Consider the following 8456-nt stretch of genomic DNA (forward strand, 5'->3'; position numbering starts at 1 on the left):
TTGGGTATTAACATATGGGTTGCCAGGTAGAACAAGAGCACTCTTATTTGGTTTTAAGACATTAGGGAAATCCCAGTATATATTGGAATGGTTGAACAAGTTAAGACGATGACTCGGAGATCGCCTTAAAATTCCAAACATAGAAAGCATTTGTACAGTATGTAAAGAAAAGGGAAGGGTGGGGTCACTAAGACATCTGCACCCATATAGGGATCTGCAAAATGACTGAATAAAAAACACAGATTTGTAGAGAAATAGGAGGATCTGAAAGATGCAATATTCTGGCTTGGAGCTTTAAGGGGAAAGGAGGTCGCCTTAATATTGGCTATGTTACAACTTTGGTTTAGAATTTGAAGCCTTAAATACATGTGAAATATTTGTAAACCAATTAAATACTATTTCAAAAATAAAGAAACTGTGCATGTCTAATGTTCTGTTCTTCTTTATATTTAGAAATATAATGTGTCCATTTTCTTTTACAGCTTTCTAAAGCCTGCACAGAAAAAAACAAAGGGTAATGAAGTAAAATGCCCCAAGAATGGGTTTACTTGGAACAAAAGGGAGGTCGGATATCTCGGGGAATGGAAACAGTTTCTAGAAGCCCAGTCTGGTAAGGCACTGGGGGTGGAGCAAGCCATGCATTATTGAACGGATTTCTGTTATCACTTGCCTTCCATATTCAGTGTCAAGGTAACAAGGAGAAGGAAATGCTTCTGAAAAGTTAAATACATGGATGAGCAGGAGAACCAAAGCAAGTCCGAATTCGAATTAATATGTAATTCAGAATGTACAGCTTTTTATTTACAAAATATTGCAAATAGTAGAAAACCATATCAATGCATTGAATTCAAAAACCCTACACACCAAGGTTGGATTTAATAATCCTAATAAACATGTTCGTATGTTGATTGTGAAAAGAACATAAGACATTAAAGCATTAAGATTCTCTAAGAACACCCAATTGTGAGAAGCTGGCAAAAACACAACCTGCATGGACTCTCAGACGTTAAGAATCAGAGCTTCTCAAAAGAGCTTTCCTTTGTACAATGGAATTGTAAGGAAGAGCGCTCTGAGAGCTAAATATAGAGCATTCTCTTCAAATGGATGACCCTGTAATGAGGTTCACTTTTCTATGGCATTCTTGCTAAACACAATCCAAGCTGGAGAAATGAAACCCCCAGAGAAACCTTGCCTGGACAATCAAGGCCATAAAAGCTTCAGTCTGAAAACCCATCTTGCTCATAATGAGAAAACCCATGCTGGAGAAAATCCTCATCAGTACACAGAATGTCATAACCGTTTCAGCCAAAAAAACATATCCACATCTAGATGAGAGGGCCCATACAGGAGAAGAACCTTATCAGTGCATTCATTGTCATAAAAGCTTCATTTGGAAAAGCAAGTTAACTTCCCATGAGAGGTGCCACACAGGAGCCAAACCGTATCAGTGCTCTGAATGTCAGAAATGCTTCAGTGTGAAAAGCCACCTAACTAATCACGAGAGAGCCCATACAGGAGTAAAACATTATCAGTGCTCTGAATGTCAGAAAAGCTTCAGTGAGAAAAGCAGCCTAACTAAACACGAGAGAACCCATACAGGAGTAAAACCTTATCAGTGCTCTGAATGTCAGAAAAGCTTCACTGAGAAATGCCACCTAACTAAACACGAGAGAACCCATACAGGAGTAAAACCTTATCAGTGCTCTGAATGTCAGAAAAGCTTTAGTGAGAAATGCCCCCTAACTAAAGATGAGAGAACCCATACAGGAGTAAAACCTTATCAGTGCTCTGAATGTCAGAAAAGCTTCAGTGAGAAAAGCAGCCTAACTAAACATGAGAGAACCCATACAGGAGTAAAACCTTATTGGTGCTCTGAATGTCAGAAATGCTTCAGTGAGAAAAGCAGCCTAACTATACATGAGAGAAGCCACACAGGATCCAAGCCTTATCAGTGCTCTGAATGTCAGAAATGTTTCAGTCAGAAAAGCAACCTAACTATCCATGAGAGAAGCCACACAGGAGCCAAACCTTATCAGTGCTCTGAATGTCAGAAATGCTTCAGTGATAAAAGCAGCCTAACTAAACATGAGAGAAGCCACACAGGAGCCAAACCTTATCGGTGCTCTGAATGTCAGAAATGCTACAGTCACAAAAGCAAGCTAACTACCCATGAGAGAAGTCACACAGGAGCCAAACCTTATCAATGCTTGTAATGTCACAAATGCGTCAGTGTGAAAAGCATCCTAACTACCCGTAAGAGAAGCCACACAGGAGAAACCTCCTTGTGCACTGAATGACAGAAAAGCTTCAGCCAAGAAGACTAAACTAACAATGTGAAAAACCCATGCATGAAAAGAAGCATACCAGTGCGCTGAATGTCAAAATCAGCCATTAATGATCTTTAATTCTCTGTGAGAAACTACAGAGGACAAGACCCCGCAGAGAAGCCCACTGCATGTCGGAGAAGCCCACTGCATGTCGGGGAAGCATCAACCAGAAATTAAACAGCTAATCATAGGATCCAAACTGAAGGAAAACCTTCAGTGTTTTCAATGTCAGGAAAGCTTGAGTCAGAAAGGCAACATAACTCAACATGGGAGAAAACGCACAAAGGAGACAATGCTGGTCAGTCCACTGCATGTCAGAAGAGTTTGTAATAAAACCAGTTTAAGGCAACGTGAGATGATAATCTACATGGGGTAAAACCCTTTCTCCGTAATGAACGTTGGAAAACATGATCCAAGTCTAATTCATGGGCCTGCAACCTTTGGGTTATATTCATTACGCACCTAAAACCCGACGGGCATCAGGGAGTGACAAAAACTCTCCAGACAGCACATAAAGCACAAGACAACCTATGATGATAACAGACCAGCAATTTTGTTTATTCAAACAAGTGTTTTAGATCTACATATGTTTTGGAATATAACATCCATCAGCTCTATTGAGCATAGTCAGTGGTTGGAGTTTATGGGAGTTGCTGTCCAAAACATCTGGAAAGTTGCAGGTCCTGGTCTAAATCAACATGAAAGAGCCCACATGGGAGAAAGCGGTTTGATTCCAGGCCACAACAGCATCCTTCATAAATTCACTTTTACTCAACATGAGAGAAACCGCCAAGAAGCAATCCTGAATTTCAGAGCCTACGTGTGATATTCAAGACAGAAGAGTGAACGAGGAGAGAGGAGATGATGAAATATCAGGAAAGGCTCACAAACTGCAATCAGAATGCAGATGTTGGTTTAGGACAGAAAGAAAATGGACATGCGGTTCCTCCCTGATAGTGCAGCAGTTGAATGGTAATTAATCATTAACATCAAAATGATGATCCTGCTCTTCCCCAAATAAGCGGTCTACGAAGCAGAACCCTCATGCAGTCCATCCTGCGGAACCTTCAAACACTGATCATGTATCTTCAAAGCTATCAAAGATGAAAGTGCCTCAAGGAAAGCTTATGAATAAAGAATACATCTAATTAAATCCAAACTTAGTGAAGAGCAGAACTGTGCAACCAGAGGCTCCCCTGGTGTGGCTACTAACTCATTATCACGGCCATTGATTAGGCTAGCTAGTGCTGATGAGTTTTAGTCCAAAATATCTTTACAGCCAAAGGTTCCAGAACCCCTGGTCTAGAGGTTAAAACCAGGAGCTGTGAAAATGTCCCAAAAGCAATCTATAAAGTGGTATTATGAAGTGCATTTGGCCACCTCAAAGCTCTAGGAGAAAACTTGCAGCTGGAGTGTAAGAATAGATGAAGCATCCTCGCACTCAGACAAGTGGCAGAAAATAATGACAAGCATTTCAGTGATAACACTCTTAAAATGACCTCCCAGGTGTTGATTGATTTATTGACATTTGCACAAAAAGTAGGTGAGAGTTACATGACGTGAGTAATCAAAAACAGACTTGAACTTATTTGAATCTATAAGGTGTAAAGTTTTCAGGTGACCTGACTGTCAAGTTACTGTTTCTCAGGATTTTCCATCTGACGTGAGATCTATGAGGAAACACTTTGTGACACAAGAAAACGTACAAAGTACATGCAGCTAAGTGTTACTTCCCAGCTGTTTTATAACTGCATCTCCAGATGGGCATATGGCAAACTAACTTGGGCAAGCAATCTATTTGTACACTCCCAGGGTTGAACTGTTTGCACAGTTTCCTGTTTGTGTACCTTTATCGCCTGTATAATCTCCTGTGATGCTGAAACTGATTTGGTCACCTAGAGTACTGGGGTGGACGTTACTGGTACTGTAAGGGTGGCACTCATTAAATCTGGGTTGCTTCATAGCTTCAAGCCCCTCTTGTTATGAGTGACATTGAATGGAGAGTCTATATTACTTTTGACATTCCATTTAACATGGTTTCTGTGTGATCTCTGGCAATTCCTGCTTAATGTAATGTTGCAAGCTCAGTTTTCCAAACACAGAATTCTTCACATGTGATAGAAAGTTATCAAATCATTTTCTCATGGTGCAGCATTCCTGCGCCGAGGCTACATTGGGCCTCATTCAGAGTTTGGAGGTAATTCAGCTGTAAATCTACTGAATTCCCGCCAAATGTGATTACTGTTGCCGCCACTTGGTCACATGGGTTTACCACAGGATTACACTTTTTTTGGGGTGTGGGTCGATGCAAAGGGGCAACTTTACTTCTAGTTTGTTGTATGAGGTAAAGCCTCCACTTTACCTCCAAATGTATGATTTGATGCTTTGTGAAAAACAGCAGTAATTCCGTTACCACCCAAAACATTTCAGTCACTGGATTACCACCACTTTTCCCCTGCACTTGCAAACTTGTAATGACGCCCATTTTCACCTACACATTTAGGGTATTTTAAAACCTTACCAAGAGTTTCTCCAACACTCAGCTCACATGCTGAGAAAAAATGGAGCATATAGGTCCTGTAAAGGCAACGAGAAGTGACATCCAATATGGCGGACAGATCAGATTCAAGCCTGGGCAATCCCACTAAGGCTAAAGTGATTCCAGGAGCACTAGGACCAGCACCACATCCCAACCCAGCCACAATTACATAACGCAGTTCAATACCATCACCAAAAGCCCAACCCAGGGGAAAAGTAAGAGGACTTTAAAACTGAAAGACCTCATTCAGACAGTGTCAGTTTTTTTGAGAAATCTGAGTCATGCAGTTGAAGAACAATGCAGGTAACTTTAGGAGGTATTGGGGACAAAAAGAGATGGGACAGGTGGATCTAGTAAGGAGGAGTCAATAATATGCAGTGGCATCAGGCATGGGAAGAGGGGTGGGTGACTCCCCCCAACAAGACTTAACAGAAAGGCAGAAGGAGGCCAGGAGGCAGGCTCAGGGGATGGAACAAGATTCTGGCAAGGAGGCAGGAGAGGAGGAACAGTCAGGATGATAATGGGGAAGAAGCCACAAACTTCGTAGAAGGATGGTGTCTGGCCCTGGAAATGTTTGGGGCGTGTAAGGAAGGCATGGTATCAAAGTAAGACAAGTGATTACAGTTCAAGGGTGTTTATTGAGCTATACATTGGGTGAGATAAATGCCTAATCTAAACCTATTTCTAAGATGGGAGAAAGCTACGACCCTCAAATAATAATAATACAGTCCTAGTAGAGTCCATAAAAAGGGCCTATACTAAAAATCCTATTGCCAATCCTTACCGCTATGCTACAAAATAGTGTGGGATAATATTCACAAGAAAAGAAAGAATGGTTCACAAAATGATAAGTCAGGATGTTATGTCCGGGGTCTCACTTCCCCATATTTTTAGCACAGGACAAGGTGGGACTCTTGAGCACAGCACACTCCTGGGCTTCTCTGGCACAAGCTTACAGTTCCTTCTCTCTATATCAGGGCTTTCTGTGCCCAAGTCTCTTCTCGTGCAAAGTCTCTTGCTTCAGAGGGCCCGATATGCCAAAAACAACAAAACAAAAGTTCTTTCTGTTAATCTTCACGTCGGGCGATTACCCTTCACCCTTGGATCCCCCTGTTTGGTTCTGCCTCTCCTGGTCCGTGGAAGTTGCTGAGTCCCGCAGATCCATCTAGACCGTCTGAATAACAACTGCTCTTTAAACCAGTTGATAAACTAACGCTCCAAAGGGAAAAGGGGAAGTGGATAAAATAAAAAACAACAGACTCCTGCCTCCGGACTGCTGCAAATCTGCAGAGGGAGGAATAAGGGTTAACAGAGAACATACCACTTCCCTCCACTCAGTGTGACAGTATTAATTACCAAGACATAACATGTTACCTGTTTACCCTCCACTGATAACTTGGAGGATGGAATTTAGTTCTTAGAATAATCGAAGTTATTTAAAAGGTATTGGGCCTCATTACGACCCAGGCGTAGGACCATGGTGCTATCAGCACCATGGTCCATGCCGGATTCCGCCATGGTGAATGGCGGAATTACCGCCCCATTCCAAGGTTGGTGGGGCGGTAATTCCCCATTCACCATGGCCCCTTCCCCATTCCCATTTTTGCCCCATAGGGCTCAATGGGAATGGGGAAGGCGCTAATTACGGCACCGTAAATTACGGTGCCGTAATTAGCTCCTAGGTCCCTCTGCGGGTTGATTTTTTAACGCCTGCTAAAAGCAGGCGTTAAAGTGCAACCCGCAAAGGGACCTCGTAATTAGGCGCTAATGGGTTAACGGCGCCGCAGCCTTTTACGGCGCCGTTAACCCATTAGCGCCTGGGTCGTAATGAGGCCAATTGCCTTCATGGATTTGGTAACTTTGTGAATGGACTTAACTCTTCTGCAGGGTAAATAAGTTCACAGACACAGCGTGACAAAACTACTTCTAGACACTTGATGTCAGAATAAATACAAGCTGTTAGGACTTAGCTCCTGTGTGCGTGCACTGTGGTTTTGAATTGAGTCCGCTTCACAGGCCACTCCGTGAAAAAGTAACTTGCTGAACAACTATGCGGCGTGTCACAAATTCTTGATCGAACATTACCCAGGATCACCTGCGTGCTGATTCCCAATGCCAAGTGTTCAGGCAAACCGCTTCATCATGTTGCTGCTCAAAGCTTTTTCAAAACAAACACCAGCACGTTCAACTTTTATTATCCTTCATCCTCCCCTTGAAACTCTTACTGAAACTGAGAATACGCATACACTAGACTCATTCAGTTATGAACAATTATGCCAGGAATGGTCTCTTAATGAGTTCCACTGGCTCTCCGTGCAGACGCACTCCGACTGTCAACACTCGCGTATTACTTTAACTGGCAAGGTTCGGATGCGTGCTGCGATGGGAGGGGCTTTGACACTGATCCTCTGCGCCTGCGTGAGCAGCGTCTGAGAGGAACAGGGAGGAACGAAGACACTAAGGGGCCGATTCATGGAACAAACGTGCGCCGAAAATCTTGGCGCAAGCAGGCGCAAGCATGCGCAAGCAGGCTCAAGCGCAAAAAAACAGGCGCACGCGCACGCGTGCGATTCATGGAAGTCCCTGCCCGTGTTTACCTCGGGATGTGCGCCAAACCCATGCATGGCGCACAAGTCACTGCAACATCCCGAAAGGCGTGCGTGACGCGCACAGTGAAAGCGCACAACCTCGGCGCATACACCAGAAAGTGGGCGGAACACGGGGCGTAACGCGCGGAATGGGGAACAACGCGCGAAAATAAGGGCGTAACTGGGGATGTACTGCAGGGAAGCAGACGGAACACCCACACGCACTCGAACCACACGTATTCATGGAATCGAATAGGGCAAAGCCACGCACAGCCAAAGACACGCACAAGCCGAAACACGTCCGCCACACGAAGGCAGGCGGTAGCGTCCCTGCGCATTACAAAAGTGGCAACATACAGCAATTGGGCCTGTGCGAGCGGGGCACGTGTATTTCAGGGGTGCGCGGGAAGTCACACACGCGATTGAGCGGGGTACGTGTATTTCGGGGGTGCGCGGGGAGTTACACATGCGATTGAGCGGGGTAAGTGTATTTCGGGGGTGCGCGGGAAGTTACACACGCGATTGAGCAGGGTACATGTATTTCGTGGGTGCGCGGGAAGTTCCACACGCGATTGAGCAGGGTACGTGTATTTCGGGGGTGCGCGGGAAGTTACACACGCGATTGAGCGGGGTACGTGTATTTCGGCGGTGCGCGGGAAGTTCCACACGCGATTCCATCAGGGTACGTGTATAACAGGGGTGCGCGGGAAGTTCCACACGTGATCTCATCAGGGTACGTGTATTTCAGGGTGCGGGGGAAGTATCACACGCAACATCAGCAGGGTACGTGTATTCCAGGGGTGCGCAGGAAGTTCCACACGCGATCTCATCAGGGTACATGTATTTCGGGGTGCGGGGGAAGTATCACACGCAACATTAGCAGGGTACGTGTATTCCAGGGGTGCGCGGGAAGTTCCACACGCGATTCTATCAGGGTACGTGTATTACAGGGGTGCGCAGGAAGTTCCACACGCAATCACATCAGGGTACGTGTATTACAGG

At 44.6% G+C, this 8456-nt stretch overlaps 1 pseudogene; it reads left to right on the forward strand.

Moving 5' to 3' along the window:
• Positions 1-1168: 1168 nt before the first annotated feature.
• Positions 1169-2213, forward strand: LOC138452733 (zinc finger protein 84-like; annotated as a pseudogene).
• Positions 2214-8456: the final 6243 nt, after the last annotated feature.

This window comes from Ambystoma mexicanum, chromosome 4p, assembly GCF_040938575.1.
Source record: "Ambystoma mexicanum isolate Mex_15411 chromosome 4p, UKY_AmexF1_1, whole genome shotgun sequence".
Classification (NCBI taxonomy): Eukaryota; Metazoa; Chordata; class Amphibia; order Caudata; family Ambystomatidae; genus Ambystoma; species Ambystoma mexicanum.